General features: G+C 36.3%; 1 long non-coding RNA gene across 1 annotated transcript in view; it reads right to left on the bottom strand.

The window, feature by feature from the left end:
- The window catches only part of LOC105536174, a 73,488-nt gene extending 57,714 nt beyond the window's left edge, over positions 1-15,774 (bottom strand). The window contains exon 1 of the long non-coding RNA XR_001005551.1: positions 15,715-15,774. This is a non-coding gene — a long non-coding RNA (uncharacterized LOC105536174). The remainder of the gene's footprint in view (positions 1-15,714) is intronic.
- Between the last annotated feature and the right edge of the window lie 1,270 nt (positions 15,775-17,044).

Below are 17,044 nucleotides of genomic sequence, written 5' to 3'. Positions count from 1 at the left end.
AGTGCAGTGGCACAATCTCGGCTCACTGCAAGCTCCGCCTCCTGGGTTCACACCATTCTCCTGCCTCAGCCTCCCGAGTAGCTGGGACAACAGGCACCAGCCACCACACCCGGCAAATTTTTTTGTATTTTTAGTAGAGACAGGGTTTCACCATGTTAGCCAGGATGGTCTGGATCTCCTGACCTCGTGATCCGCCCGCCTTGGCCTCCCAAAGTGCTGGGATTACAGGCTTCAGCCACCGCGCCTGGTGCAATCCCAGTTTTCTTATTCCTTCTTATTAATGATGAGGCATTCATTTCTTTTACTTCTCTCTCCACTATTCCCCTTTACTGATAATAAGTCATTCTGCAGTTAAATTCATTCATTTCCAAAAAAAAAAGAAACTACAAAATATGTTTTTCAAACAGCAGCAACAACTTCAACTTCATTCAAAGTTGTGTTTTCATAGTCACTCCTGGGTATACTATATCACATACTGCCTTTAGTATTGCCTCCTCATACTTCATTTCCACTCAGCTATGTAAGTGTCCCTAACGTTACCAACACCCTGAATTCTTCATTCCTGTAGAACATATTGAAGCTAAGTCCTGCCTTTTATCTGCAGCTCTAAACTTTCTCTTTAAGGAAAGCTCTCCTTAGTACCACGGTCTAGGCATTTCACAAAGAAACTGATTTCTAATTCCTAAGTCACAAGGCTTTCTTAAATAGAAAAAAGAAATACATATATTATTAAGTGAATGCTATACTGTCAACAAATACTCATTGACTTATGTGTAACAGCTCCTACTTTCAAGAGGTGTAAAATCTATTTGAGAGGAAGATTAAATGATCACATTTCTAAACCACTATGAGCAGGCCATGCATTTTAAGTTGTTTTTCAGCATAAATGACATTGAGGCATATTCTCTTTGAATCCCAATGGCATAAACTTGGAAAACATATACCTACGTATTTTACCTCTTTACTTAATGTTTCACAGCTTTTCAAAGTTTGTTCATATAAATTAACTCACAGCATTATAAGTCTATAAAATGGTCAAGACAAGAATTATCCCCTCCATTTTATGTGAGAGAAAACTGGTATATAACAGTATCAATTTTATCAAAGTAATACAGCTAACTAAGGTAAGAGAGTCAAAGTCTAACCCATTGCTACTTTCCACTTCACAATTCTTAGTGCCCACAGGCTTGTGAAGATGTACTTTGTGGTCACAAAACAGAGAGCATATTCCTATTGGCAACTTTAACTGGTCGAAGGTATATTATGTTCTAACTGCCTAAGTGGGTGCACACTAACTCCTAACTGCCTAAGTGGGTGCACACTGGGCTTTCCACTGGGTTGCAGGAGAAAATATTTAGTACCTCTGTTTACACTTAGTTTTAAATAAAAATAAGAAAATACAGTTTTACTAATATGTAAGACACAGACTACAGTAATACATGTATATAATTTCTAAACAAATACATGTATAATATTCATACTTGAGGGTGTATACTCAAAAACTTTTTATTTGTAGGAGTGCACAACCAAAATATTTTCGAGATGTCTACTAAGCTAACTGGCCTTAGACATCAAAAATACAAATAAATACCTAACATAAATCACTAAGAAAAATAACTCAATAGAAAAACACAGAAAATATCTGAAACAGGAAATTTACAGAAGAGATTCAAATGGGCAATAAATATTGAAAAGGATGCCACGCATGGCTGAAATCAGGAGCATGTAAATTCAAACAAGAAGATACCATTTTTGCCCATTGTACTAGCCAAAACTTAACTACAGTAATACCAAGTGCTGGCAAGGAGACAAGTAAGGATAAATAAATAAGACTTTTTGGAAGAAAGTTGCCTAACAGTAAACCAAATAGGAAAACCAGAAATTAATCTGAATGTGATTGGCAAATGTCTCCCATGATTTGGCCAACCCTAATTCTCAAAGGAGTTTAAGAAGTGAATGTATTGTCATTTGGGGCTTTTTGAATCATTATGCAGTTTTGCACAATGTGTCATATTATTACTTCTGTAGGTTTTTTGCAGCTCTACAGACTTATTAAGCAGGATCTTACTACAACTTACCAAAGCTAAACTATAAATACAGCCTATTTCAACAATTCTACATCTAACAGCTATTTTATAAAAATATTTGCATGTGACCACAAAGATTATGTTTAAATTTGTTCACTATCACACTTCTAGGAATTGGGTGGGGGTGGGGGGCGGAAATAGGAAAAAACCTCAACGTCCAACAACAGGAGTATAACAAAACCATTAAGGCACGTTTTACAGTTATTGAAAGAATGGTACTGACCTTCAACCAGTACTATGAAAAGACCTAAGATATTTATTATATAAAAAGTTAAAGAAGAGTACATATAGGACAATTTCATTCTTGTTAAAAAATTTACATATATATAAGTATGTACATGCAAAGAAAGAAGGGCAGAAGAATGGACCCTAAACTACTGATACTTATTACAACCTCGTGGGGAGCAGAGTATGGGGTAGAAGGGAAAAATCATAAAAGAGAACTTTACGCTACTGCATTAAGGAGTAGGAATATCTTCCTATAAGTCCTCTTGGAAGGCAGAGGGCTATAGTGCTACTCTTATCCAAATACTGCCACTGATAATAACTCCTAACAATCATAGAGTTAATCCAAAAGTCAAATTGACAGTTCAGTCAAGAACATAAAATCTCTGTCTCTCTCCCTCCTCTCTCTCTCTCAGACACACCCTTCACACAAATACATACGTATGTGAGATATCTGTCTACACACTCATATAACCCAAGGCACTACTATCTTGATCACTAGCATAGGTACTTTGATCCTCATGTTTGAACTCTGCTACAGTTGTGTCATTCATCAGTGGGAAACAGCAGTCCTGGTGTAAAACATGGGTATTGTGCAAAGTAATATAGTCTTAAGATACCAATTATTTATATCTTTTACTACCAACTATATTAACTGTCAATGTGAAACTGGGATAAACTGAAGTTTAAGAGTCAGTTTACTCAGGTATTCAAATGGTTTTAAAGTATTTGGGCTAGCATTCAAGTTCATGACTTCCTTTGATTTTCTAAGTTTGTGACTTTATGATAAAATTAACAGACATTAAATTAGTAATGGTAAATACACCAGTATATCCACTTCCTCACCTAAATCCCTGCGTATGTCACTAGCTTATCACAATATGCTTTCCCACTGATCCAGAAGTTGGTCTCCAAATTCTTCTGAATACAGTACTTCAAACAGCTATCACTAAACAGAGTTGCAATGCTGGCTGAAACTTAATTTATCATTCTGGTTGTCCATTACATTATGTCCCACACTCCGTGTATTTGCACCCCTGTGCAGCTCTCCTCCCACTTCTGACTTTGACTTACATCAACCAGGACCACATGGGCAAGCATGATACAAGCAGAAGTTTTATAAGTGCCTGAAAACTGTGGTCTGTTCTCCTAGGATAATTCCTCTTAGAAGCCAACTGCCACGCCATAAAGAAAACTTGAGACAGACTAACTGATGAGAGGCCACGAGGAGAGACGCTGGTGTTTGTTCCAGACCCATGACCTCAGTTATATATACTGCATGGAACTGAAGACCAGCACAGCTGAGCCTAGTCAACTCAAAGAAAAGTGAGAAATTGGAAATCATCATTGTTTTAAGCCACTGAGTTCTGGGGTAGTTCTTTATGTAGACATGCATAACTGAAGGACTAATCTGTGTTTCAAACCATCTGAATCTCTAGTAATAATCCACACAGACTCTCTATCAGTTACCTTTTAAATTTCATCTATTCAATCAGAAGCACTTATTGCAGTTATGGAGAAATGAAGGCACTTTCATACATTCTCATATGTTCTCAAGTGAGAACAAATCTGCACAAATTTTCTAAAGGGCAATTTGGCAAATGTTAAGTAATGAACCATCTAAAAAGCTCATGTATTTTCTCAATTCCAATTCTATAAAATAGACATGCATTCAAGAGTATTCATATAAAAATTTTTCTCACAGCAAAAACTCACAAACAACAAAGCCACCTGGAAGTGGAGGACTAAATACCATGTATTCCTAAGACAGAACATCAAAGTTATTAAAAATCTACTGAATAAATATATAATGATATAAGGATACTAACACAGCTAATGAAAACAGGATTTGACACAGTATTATTTATAGCAATAAGACTCAAATCTTTAAAAAAAATACTTATAACTGTCAATGTGAAACATTATATATGCATAATATGCGCATATGTGCTGCAAACATAATTGTGCATAATTGCATGTATAATTGTATATAATACATGCATATATTATGCATATACAATACATAATTATATATGCAGCATGTATGCATATAATTGTACACAATAAGGTTTGCATATGTAATTATGCAAACCTGCCAAAATATTAGTAGAAATTGTCTCTGCATAACAGGAATGTGAATGATTTTTATTTACTCCGTCTTTATACTCCTTAGTATTTTCCAAATGTTCTATCATAAAAATGAATTGCTTCTATAAGAAAAAAAACTTACCATTATAAAACAGGTTAAAAAGAAGCATATACACTAAACGTACACTTTTATTATTTGATTCGGAATCATTCTGTGGTATTTCTTTACTAACTTTTTAAAAAAAATGCCATCAAGCAAGTGCCTGCAAGGTGCAGAAAAAAGGAAATCCTTGTACATTGTTGGTAGGAACATAAAATAGTACAGCCATTATGGCAAACAGTATGGAGGTTCCTTAAGAAATCAAAAATAGAACTACCATATATGCTCTACAATCCCACTTCTGGGTGTATACCCAAAAGAAATGAAATTGTCACCTCATAGGAACATCTGCGCTCCCATGTTCACTGCAGCATTACTGACAATAGCCAAAAGAAGGTAATAACAACCTACAGGTCCATCAAGAGATGAATGGATAAAGAAAATATGATGGAATATTATTCATCATATTCTTGTAAAAAATAAGACCCTGCCTTTTGTGACAACATAGATAGAACTGGACATTATATTAAGTGAAATAAACCAGACAGAAAGAAAAATACTGCATGATCTTACATGTAGAAGCTAAAAAAAATTTTAAAGTAAAACACATAAAAACAAGAGTAGAAATGAGGGGGGATGGGAATATGCAGATCAAAGTGAGTAGAGTTGCAGTTATAGAGGACGAATAAATTTAGAGACTACAGTAGAGACTGAGATAATGTATTGGATACTGGAAATTTGCTGATCGAGTAGATTATAGGTGGATATGTTAATGTGCTTGACTACTGTAACCATTTCATTACGTACATCAAAACATGTATACCTTACATATATACACTAAAAAGCTATTGCTATCAGACTATATCTATATTGTGATAGAACAGAATAGCTTTTTCAAAATAGATACGGATGAATTTTCCACAGAGAAAAAATTCACATTAATTTTAACATGTTATATAATTTCTTTATATTGTGAAAATTGGGCAAGGACTTCTTTATTTCTTTTCAAAATTTTGTCATACTGCCCTGTTTTACTGAGTTTTATATTTTATGTTGAATAACTTTGAAAAAAATTGTTTTAGAGATAGTGTCTCGCTCAGTTGCCCAGGCTGAAGTGCAGTGGCATGATCATAGCTCACCTCTGCTTTGAGTTCCTGGGCTCAAGCAATCCTTCTGCCTCACCCTCCTGGGTAACCAGGACTACAGGGGTACACCACCATGACCAGCTAATTTAAAAAAACATTGTTTTTTGGTAGAGATCAGGGGGTCACACTATGTTACGCAGGCTGGTCTTGAACTCCTGGCTTCAAAGAATCCTCCTGCCTCGGCCTCCCAAAGTGTTGGGATTACAGGTGTGAGCCACTGCACCTGGCCTTAACATTGAACAATATGCAACTTCAACCACTTTAGCAAAATTTGGAATTTTCACCTCAGAGGCAAACTTTTTAGAGCATATCTATTCAAAGAAACAATATATGTAAAGAATCCAAGTTACTTGGAAGGGATAGGGAACAAAAACCATTCCCCAGGTAGACAGCATCATAGCAAGCAAGCATTGGCAACATTACTCAAGCAGTGACACTGTCTAGGAATTACTCTTCAAGTGGCCAGTAATTTCAGAAGCACCAACGAGAATCCCTGGCCTCACATAGCAGGGTGAGGTTTCCACCACAGTGAAGTTCTATTGCCACTTGTGCTATATTGGTTTCTTCAAACTCACTTGCTCAGGACAGCCAATCTAAGACTGGCTTCTACTCATTCTTCCTCAAAATTCAGCACTTTCTCTTAATCCTCCCTGGTCCTGGCCTGAACCATCCTGAACAACTTCAACTATTTCTTCTGCAACGCAAGGCAAAAGGCTTCCTTGAATATCACTGGTACCATTACTTCTTTTCTCAGAAGTTTACAGATGCTCAGATTCATTGTCTCCCTGGCCTTTAGGCATTTTACACTGTATTATAAGAAGACCTCTGATCTCCAGTCTTTCATATCTTGACTTCCAGTGATGAACTGGGCCTTTCTCTCTAACTAGATGTTTCTGGATGGCTTGCCAATATTAGGGCCTTGGCTCTAGCTAAGGACAGACAATGACTGAAGACCAGCAGGCCAGTATCTATTCTAGAAACAGGCATGTGATCCAAGGTAGTCAAAAGTCCTTGTCCAAGATTTTTTTATTTGCAACTAGACAAAAAAACTTACATTTTAGGTTAAAAAGCTAAACGGGTATAATTTGGGGCAGCATGTAACCATTTTTCTGGTTAAAGAGAAGCTTTCTGTGGGGGAAAAAAAAAAGCAGGTGAGGAAGAGCCTTGAAGAATTTTCTTGCGTCACTCTTGAAATTAGTGTGAAAACAGTTTCCTGGCTGGGCACGGTGGCTTATGCCTATAATATAATCCCAGCACTTTAGAAGGCCAAGGCAGGTGGATCACCTGAGGTCAGGAGTTGGAGACCAGCCTGGCCAAACACGGTGAAACTCCCATCTCTACTAAAAATACAAAAAAATTAGCCGGGCGTAGAGGCAGACACCTGTAATCCCAGCTACTTGGGAGGCTGAAGCAGGAGAATCACTTGAACCCAGGAGGCAGAGGTTGCAGTGAACCGAGATTGAGTCATTGCACTCCAGCCTGGGCAACAGAGACTGTCTTCAAAAAAAAAAAAAGAAATAGTTTCCTTTTTGCTTATACTAGTTGGCTTTGGGTCAGTGACGTTTACAAAAACAAGAGTTGTGACTAGATGACAAATGAGAAGAAAAAAATGCCCTGGGATGTTCAGATTTAGGTAAAGAGGCTTGCTTTTCTTATGATTTGTTTTAGAGCTTCATTTCAAACACTTAATTGTCTATTACGTTCCACGCACTGGAAGCATAAAGACGGCTACAGTATAAGACTACCTCTGCCTTCAGAGAACTAATAGTCCGAAAGATTCTCTTGGGTGTGGGTGGCTTCCTGGCCACTTTGGAGAATTCCTAAGTAGTTCAGAGGACATTCCTTAGTGGCCAAGATGTTCCTACAGTGGCTCTGAAATGTCTATCATCTGTACCTCATGAGGACCACTTTATTTCTTTTGGGTTTCTACTGGACCCCACTGATTTCAGTATTTTAACATTTAGTCTACATTCACTTCTTGCATACTAATCACGATAGTACAGACTTCAGTAATATAGTATTTCCTTGTTTTCCTGAAAACAAAGTAGACTTAAAAAGTAGACTTTTTCCTTAGAGGATTTAAGTGTAGTCTAACACACTATAAAATGTACTTATTTATTGTTTACTTTATCTGACATTCTCTCCCCCATCATTCCACTCCCCAGACGTGCAGAATTTTTTGGTTTATTTCATTTACTGATATATACTAATCACTAAGGCACACAACTATGAGTTCAAAATGTATTCAAGAGAATTGAAAGAATACATGAGTGAGTGACTAATTGGAAGACCTTGCCACTGGGACTCAGAAAATCATTAAAATCAGTTGGCTAAACATTGTTATCTAGTGGATGATGAAGAGCAGCTTCTGCAGCAGCTTTCTCCTTTGTATAAATTGCCATACCATACCAACCCATCCCCCAAGTCTCTCTCTAGATATGGCAATGCTTTCACTTAGGTTGTGGTCCAATCTCACGACGAGGAGGCTATTTATTCTTCATCTTTCCAGTGACTTTACACTGCTCTATTCTGATCCACTCTGCAGGGGTTCAGAGCTTAACTGTGAGAAAGGCCTCTCCCAGTAACCCCCACAATGGGCTAACGCCTTTCAATATATGTAGTCAAAACATTAGATATTCTTCATAGCATTTATGACAGTCTATCATATATATTTGTATGATCATTGTATTACTAGCTCCCCCACTAATTCAACGACAAAGTTCTTAAGAGTAGTGTCCATGTCTGTTTCATTCATAAAGCTTAAAGCACTTGGCACACAGAAAATATTCAATAAGCATTTGTTGAATGAATAATTAGATGGATGAATATGAAATTCCCAGCCTGAATCTATAAATAGGTAGATAGTCATTTAGGTAGCTGAGATAGGATAAGGAAGTGGGTTGTGTTTGCTTTTTATGAGGGGAGTAAGAAGATAATGTCAGGAGTCCTTTGTGAAAGTCGGATTTTAGCCACCTAAAATGCTATGTCCTCTCAAACAGCTCAAAAACCAAACCACCATTAACATGTCCACCTGGGGCTCCCCCTCCCACACCTACTCCTTTATTCCGGTCAAGGGTCTCATCATCATTCTTGTAGCCATTCAGACACAAAGGCTTTGAGTAGCTTTTGACCTCTTTTTTTCTGTTAACCTCCTTGCCCAGCAAGACTCCCAAGGCCTGTCAACTCCTCTTTAACATCTTTGATCAATGGCCTCTTTCCATTCCTGCTGCCACAAACTTGGTTCAAGTAACTACCCAATTATGGCAACAGACTCAGAAATGCTCCCCTTGATTCCCAGGTTTGCTCCTGTCCAATCCATGCTGCCTATATTAAAATCTCCCTAAAAACCTTCATGTTGTATAATTAACCCTATACTAAAATACATCTGCAAAGGCTTGCCCAGAAAATAAAAACCTCAGCCTGACATTCAAAGCCCAGACACAGTATGGTTCCAAAGAGCATTCCTAGACTCATCTCCCATCATCCTAGCATTTTCTACAGAACCATCACTAACAAGCATAGTTAGCATTGCTCATTACACATATTCACATATTATACATGTGCCCACCCCCACGAATGTATCCTGCCAGTCTTATCAACCCATCTGAAAGTGAATCCCATCCATACCCTCAGGCCTAGCTCAACTCCCACCTCTTCAAGTTCTTCCAGGACAGCCCAGCCGAGGCTGCCTCTTCCTCCTCTGAATTCTCACAACTCAAACTAGCATCATTATTATTTTGTTTTGTTTTGTTTTTGTTTGTTTGTTTGAGATGGAGTCTTACTCTGTCACCCAGGCTGGAGTGCAGCGGCGTGATCTCGGCTCACTGCAACCTCTGCCTCCTGGGTTCAAGCGATTCTCCTGCCTCAGTCTCCCAAGTAGCTGGGACTACAGGCGCCTGCCACCAAGCCTGCCTAATTTTTGTATTTTTAGTAGAGATGGGGTTTCACCACATTGGCCAGGTTGGTCTCAAACTCCTGACTTCAAGTGATCTGCCCGCCTTGGCCTCCCAAGGTGCTGGGATTACAGGCATGAGCCACTGCGCCTGGCCTAGTATCATTTTTTTACACCTTTAACTTTAACTTGCATATACACATAACTTTTCACCCTTAATTTCATCTTATATTTATCTGTTATTTAAAAAAATGAAATGGTCACAATAAAACAGCATCTGCTAACAAATACAAAGAAATTCCATCTTGTATAGGACAGAAAGGTCCTACGTAAAGCCCTGTCTCCAGGCCATCAACTATTCAACTCTTCAATACTTTCTGTCTTTTTGTATGGATCACATCCTCCTGCTTCCTAAATATAGGCCAGCTTTGAGAATAAGAAGAAACGAAGGGGTCTATACAGATTAGGGAAGAAAAAAATCCCTTGACAAATCTAGAAAGTGTTCTTAAAATGCAACCACTTGAGTTGTGGGGATTCTTCTTTCTCCATCTTGATTAACTCCTTAAATAACCAGGAGCCAGCATCATTATCATCCCAGATACCACTTCTTTAGAGGCTGACTAGATGCTGGGCATTATACTATATCACAGGAAATACAAGGAGGAAATTGAGCAAACCTGGCCCTGAGCAGTGGTCCTGGGGCTAAAATAAAAAAGAATTCCACGACAAAGTCTACTGAGGCTGGAAGTCCTGACACCCCAACTTGAAAAGGAAAGAGACAACAACAACAACAAAAAAGCTACTGCGAGGATTATAGGAATTTAATGCTATGCTGAAGTGCCTAGCACTAAATAAGTCTATGTTCCCCACACCACCTCCCTGTTTTAATATACTGCATATTTCTCTCTACACTACAAACTCCTTGAAAGCTGAGATCATAGTTCGTAGTTGTTTTATATCTAATGAATCAGCATAAAGTGCTTCATACATGTAAGGAATCACATATTAACAGCCCAAACCTCTTTTCTTATAAATATGGAAAAGAAATATAATGCCCACAAAGTGTTCCAAAGCCTTATGTAGCTCTAGTAATCAAAATTTGGTTATAATATTACAGAAACTACAAAACAGTTTTTGGCCAGGCGTAGTGGTAATCCCAGCACTTTGGGAGGCCGAGGTGGGTGGATCACTTGACGTTAGGAGTTCGAGATCAGCCTGGCCAACATGGCGAAACCCTGTCTCCACTAAAAAAACAAAAAATTAGCTGGGCGTGGTGGCGGGCACCTGTAATCCCAGCTACTTGGGAGGCTGAGGCAGGAGAATTGCTTGAACCTGGGAGGTGGAGGTTGCAGTGAGCTGAGATCATGCCAGCCTGGGCAACTCCGTCAAGAGTGAAACTCCGTCTCCAAAAAAAAAAAAAAAAAAGTAAAGTATAAAACAACTTTAAGTATCAAATATATAGTTAATATATTCTAATGTTTTTTATGGTAGTTATGCTAGATTCCCCATCTTCATTCATATTCTGAACTGTGAAAATCTGAAGAAACAGATTTTTCTCCTCACTTGCAACCCTAGTTTTGGTAAGTTTGGAATTAGCATACATTAGATTCAGCTATTGCAGATATTGAAACAAAACCTCATGCTCTGTTTGCATATCTAAGTTCAATTTCCAGAACTTAGAATTTTAAGTTAAAAAAAAGCAGTATGGAAACATAACCTTACAAAATTTGCATAGTTTTATACCCTGCAAATATTGTTTTGATCCCCAATCCTACAATGACCTTTAAATAATCAGAATAAAGTTTCTCACTACTCAGAGAGCCTTAAGATTTACTTGGCACTCTAAGTTAACCATATGAAAACTTTGAAGCACAAAGGAATAGTAAATAACACAACCATTTTAAGTTACCATGGCCTGTCATTACAGAATCATTAAGCAATATTTTCAAGGAGTAAGCAGAAAGCTTTATAACTCAAATGTGTAAGATTTTCTTCTGTGCTTTATGGGCTAAGTTATTTGCTTTCTAGTTAAGAATACGGAATATTTAAAGCCACACCTCATAAATTATAAAATTCACTTCATGTTAATTTTCAGCATTCTTCATAAAGATAACACCATAAATTAAGTTATAAAAACAATATGGAAATTCAATAATCAAACTCAAACTGTCTGTATTTACACACACAAACACACAGTAACATAATTAAGAGGCTGGCTAGCTTAAGGTATACAGAAAAATTACTTTACTCAGAAAAAAAGAATTAAATATCTTTAAAGATAAAGATTTCTGGCCAGGTACCATGGCTCATGCCTGTAATTCCAACATTTTGGGGGACCAAGGCAGGAGGATTGCGTGAGCCTAGGAGTTCAAGATCATGCTGGGCAACATAGGAAGACCCTGTCTCAATCAATCAATCAATCAGTCAGTAAAATTAGCCAGGCATGGTGGTACACACTTGTGGTCCCACTTACTCGGGAGGCTGAGGTGGGAGGATCACTTAAGCCCAGGAGGTCGAGGCTGTAGTGTGTTGTGATGGAGCCCCCACACTCCAGCCTGGACGACAGAGTGAAATCCCTCTCAAAAAAAAAAAAATAATAAACAAGTAAGATTTTTCATAGTTTACTGATTAAAGTACTCACTGGTTTAGAATCTAGTTGTGGGGACTGGGCATGGTGGCTCATGCCTGTAATACAGAGTGAAAATCTCTCAAAAAAAAAAAAAATAATAAACAAGTAAGATTTTTCATATTTTACTGTTTTTTGGCCAAATGGATGTAAAGGAAAATATATTCTCTATATTACGTATTTTTTTATCTAGCTGCAAACTTGAATTAAAGAATGAATTTCAAAGTGTATAAAATAAACTGATTATCTAACTCAAACCTATACAACTCTTACTCGGATCAGGTCCCTTGCTGACAATAGCAATACTATCTGTTTACATGAAGATATGTATACAAACATTTTACAAGGAAACGTAAGCACAAAAAGCAGCAGAAGAAAGTACACACAACTCTGGCACTACATACTTCATACTTATCTGTAGTTGTCTACTCAAAGCTTAAAGAGAGAGGATAAAATAGTTAAGAAGGATAGAAAACCTAGCTTTCCATACTTCCAGCATCATCTCTTCTTGGCACTGAGAGTTCCCTGTTTTACAGAATATTATAAATCCCAGAACAGGATAAAATTCAAAGAAATTCAGAAATGGAATTTAGAGGTTATCTTTTCCAGGTAGCCTAATTTAAAGATGTGAAGACTGCGCTACAAAGTCGATAAGAAGGTAAGACCACAGTTTAGTTCCTATGACTTCCCCACTACAATCTTCTCCTTCTCTTACCACCTACAGAGATGCAATTGTCAATAGCAAAATATAATCCAGAGATAAATTCTTTCTGGTAACCTGCCATTTTTAACACCGACAACATTTGTTCCGGAGAGGAATAATTTAAGAGTTACACGTATTTCACTTCACAACGGAAGTAGAAACAACTCATATTATTTAGGTCTCCCTTCTTGCTGTAAGAACTTTCCAGAACACAGGATCAGGAATAGTCAAAGGGCTGACATGTCTTTCATTGCCCTTCCTGTCTTTCCACTTCCCATGTGAACAAACTCCACCCTGATAACCCTGTAACCTCCTTTACATACAATTTGATCAGTAACCACCTTTCTTCATCTGAGAAAGAAACGACAATGAAAAACTATAGCCACCAACACTAAGCACTTTGCTTGCTACTTTAGACTCCTATCTTTTCCTCTACTCTGAATATTCTAAATATAGTTTATGTTCCTGGGGTTTCTCATCCTGCTGTCTTTGCAAACTATAAGTTCCAAAGGCATGTTTCTGCTGTTTTATTAGGTGTGTGACAATGGAAGTAGTAATTCTGACTACTTCATGAATGAATAATGTATGTGAAGGTACTCTAAATTGTAAAGTTTAAGATAAAAGTAGTACCTCTATCCTATTAGAATGATAAGTAACAATACAAACAAGTAAAAAGTTTCTAGGAAATTACAGCGTACATTAGGGATTTAACTAATCTTAACAGAAATTAATCTTCTGACATAACCCAGAAAAATAAAGCAGTAGCACCTAACATTCAGTACATCATACATTTGTCAATGGTTATTTTTTTTAAAGTTTAATGAGTGATACGCTACACTATGCTCAATTTTAGGAGAAATTACTTTCATAATATTATAAATTATTTATTGCTACTTTTGGACACAATTATTGCCTATGAATACCAAAATGATTAAAACCTACAAGTTTAAAAATGTCTTTAAAGTAAAATTATTACAGCTTTCTTAATACTGTCTTAATTTTCCAGATAAACCTACTTAGGCATTAGACATGGCACTCAAATAAATTTCTAATTTGTTTAAGTAAACATAAAAGAAAACCTAATCAAAACGGCTCGTAAAACAAAAGAAACTCACTCAATGTCTTCCTAACAGCTTAGTTCTAAATTAAAACATACATACTCAGCCCACACAGAGTAAGATTTTGTACTGTCAAATAAACATTCATCCAAGAATGCATGCAAAGAAATTAGAATTTTATTGAAAATTCAAATGTTACCTCTGTTTTTGTAAAATGAGCTAGGCTTAACGTACAGTAGTCAAAATTACATTGAATGAATGACCTGAAATGAAAAAACTGTTTTTCTTCACAAATATCATACTACTAGCTAGACAAAAAAAGAAGCATCCCTTTTCGTGGCAATACTAACTCACTTTAATTTAGGATGGAAATAACCAATAGAAAAATATGTGATGACTGCATTTCACTCAAGTATTTTTTTAGGCCTTCTAATAATGTATAGTATAATCTCCAAATAAAAGATTTCACCCAAAAATATTCACAGAAGGACTATACCAAGAAACTATTCCATTCCTGTATCTTCTGCTTTCTCTATTTCATCCAAAAGCAAGCATTCCTAATACTTATAAAAAGGCCTTGATGTTTTATATAGGTATCTTTCTAAAAGATTAAAGAACCATACAGGTAATTATAATTTACTGGAAGTATATAACACGATCTTAAAAATGGCATAGTAAAAATAACTTTCTAGGCTCAATGAAATAAAGGTAACTTTAGCTAGGTATCTGTTATTGTTAATAAACAACCGAAATCTTAACCAAGTTTGGTATTTCAGCATTCTCTTTCATGTCTCAGTTTATTAAAATTAAACAACAAATAAGGTTAAACAATAAAAACAAGCTCTTAGGTAAACAGTTTCTAATTTAAAAACAAAAAGACAAAAACCACCTACATTTTTCCTTAGGGGATTAAAATTTTTCCTACATGATGTTGACCTCCAGCTTTGTATTTGTCTCCAAGTAGTACTAAGTTATTAAGTTTGAACAGAGATTAGTTTAATATTCTAAAGAATTGGTTTTAAGGTTGGGACTGACTGGTCATCTTTTCTCTCAAGCTCTATTAAAAGCCTTTTTTAAACAAACGTTATCAATAAAACATCTTGACTTTAGACATATTTAAATAAACTGAAGCAAAAATACAAACAATGCTCTAATATCTGCTCATGAAATATTCAGTAATTATTTCTATTTTTACTCCCTGACCACCATTGTTTACCAAACTGTGCCTAGGTTTACATCACTTTTGCTGCCTGTAAACAGCCCTGGCTAAAATATATATGAACAAGGTTCACTTAAAAAAAAAAGATGTTCACGTAACTCTAAGTTTTTTTTTTGTTTGTTATCTTTTAGCACAGATAATCAAAGATCAAAACTTTAAGTACCACATAGCTAATGATCAAAGAGTATAATCCTCTATCACCCAGGAATATACACAAAAGCACCAAAAAAAAAAAAAAAAAAAAAAAGGTAATTGTAGTCATATTCTGATGAAGCTGGACTATTCCAAAAGAAAAAACTGAAAAAGATACAAAATGATTTTTAAAAGTGGCCATAAATGATCTAATTTCCAAATCAATGAATCGATGAATATTCCAGGCAAATAACATTAGAAAACTAACAGTGCCATTTTTTCTCTCAAAATTCCAATACTATACAAAATAAAGAATACAGTCACCATTATATGATAAACCTTAGAAAATCATGATCAAGACTGAGCATACAACTATTCAGCTGAGGAGTAATCACAGCATTCTACTTACGAAAGAAAAAAAGAAAGTCAAAAAACTCACTTTATATAGTATCTTGCACCTTCAAAAGTATATGCTTCTTCCCAGCCAGTAGGCAAATCTAAAACAATACATATATTACAATTAGTATTACTTCAATGATAGCAAAATAAGTTTCAATCAATTTTAATTATTCATTTTCATTTATTAGCTGTTTTAAGTAGATTACTAACAAAAAAAAGTGTTGAGCTGCCAATACAATAGTAGATATCATTTTTTGAAAAATAGCAATTCAAATTTAAAGCCATCAGAAAAATGTCCACAATATTAGAGATTATCTGACCTGAGTACACATTGTAATATATTAGGGTGGAGAGGAACTATGTTCTGGCATCCAAGAAAGCAAAGGGAGGCCTTCTAATTCCAGGTGAAACACTCATGAATGACTAGCAAAAAACCAAAACTGTGCGTAACAGGCAACGCCTGCCTCTTCTTGTGCATACTATACTGTGTCTACTTAAGATCATTTTTTTCAGTTACACAAATGAATCCATCTAGGAAGTGTCACCGAAGAGAATGCAGAACTTCCTAAGTACTTAATTAATGGAAAAGAAACGGCACCGAATACTTCCGTGTTTGTTTCCAAAAATTTGACTAAGAGACGTGAAGTTTCAAGTAGTAAAGTTGGGAATAATTCAGGTGAACAATGGTATCATTATGTGCTACATATTACTTATTAATGACAAGTTGTTTGGATTTCATCAAAATACCTCTTGGAAGTAAAAACAACTGATGTGTGTACAAAACCACAGAGTCCAAGCAAAATAAACCAAACCAGAAAAAAAAAATAAGTGAAATCACATAAGAGAACAACATTTTTCTGTGGCGTGAATGTTATCAAATCTGTGAGGGTAACTAGGACACATATTTATATCACACATATTTCCATAGGATAATTATTTAATCTCGTCTTTAATGAAATATCGTCTTTAATGAAATAAATCTGTTATTATCCATAGAAGCAAAGAGGCCATCAAAGTTGGAATATGCGTGTAAAACACCAGAAAGGTATATTGAAGCAAAAGCCTGCACCGGGGAATTGAGAAACATGACGGTGTATTAGTCAGAAATGCCTTAAAAATGTAACCTCATCATGCTTGCTACACAAGCCTTTCCTTTCTTCCTCCACCTTTTTGCAAATCTGGAGACATTAGTCACTTCAGTGAACTCCAGCATTTCACAGAGAAGCAGGTTTGTTCAATATCCTGGCAACTTTAACAGATTCACGGAATGTCAGAGTCGGAGAGAGTGTATCCCAGAGGCCAGCTCTGAGGACTGCTGAAACTGGCCTTGCCTTCGACCCAAACTGCTCTCAAACCTTTCCAATCACCAG

Source organism: Mandrillus leucophaeus, unplaced genomic scaffold, assembly GCF_000951045.1.
Source record: "Mandrillus leucophaeus isolate KB7577 unplaced genomic scaffold, Mleu.le_1.0 Scaffold156, whole genome shotgun sequence".
NCBI classification, from domain to species: Eukaryota; Metazoa; Chordata; class Mammalia; order Primates; family Cercopithecidae; genus Mandrillus; species Mandrillus leucophaeus.
This window is presented reverse-complemented; position numbering and strand designations above follow the sequence as displayed.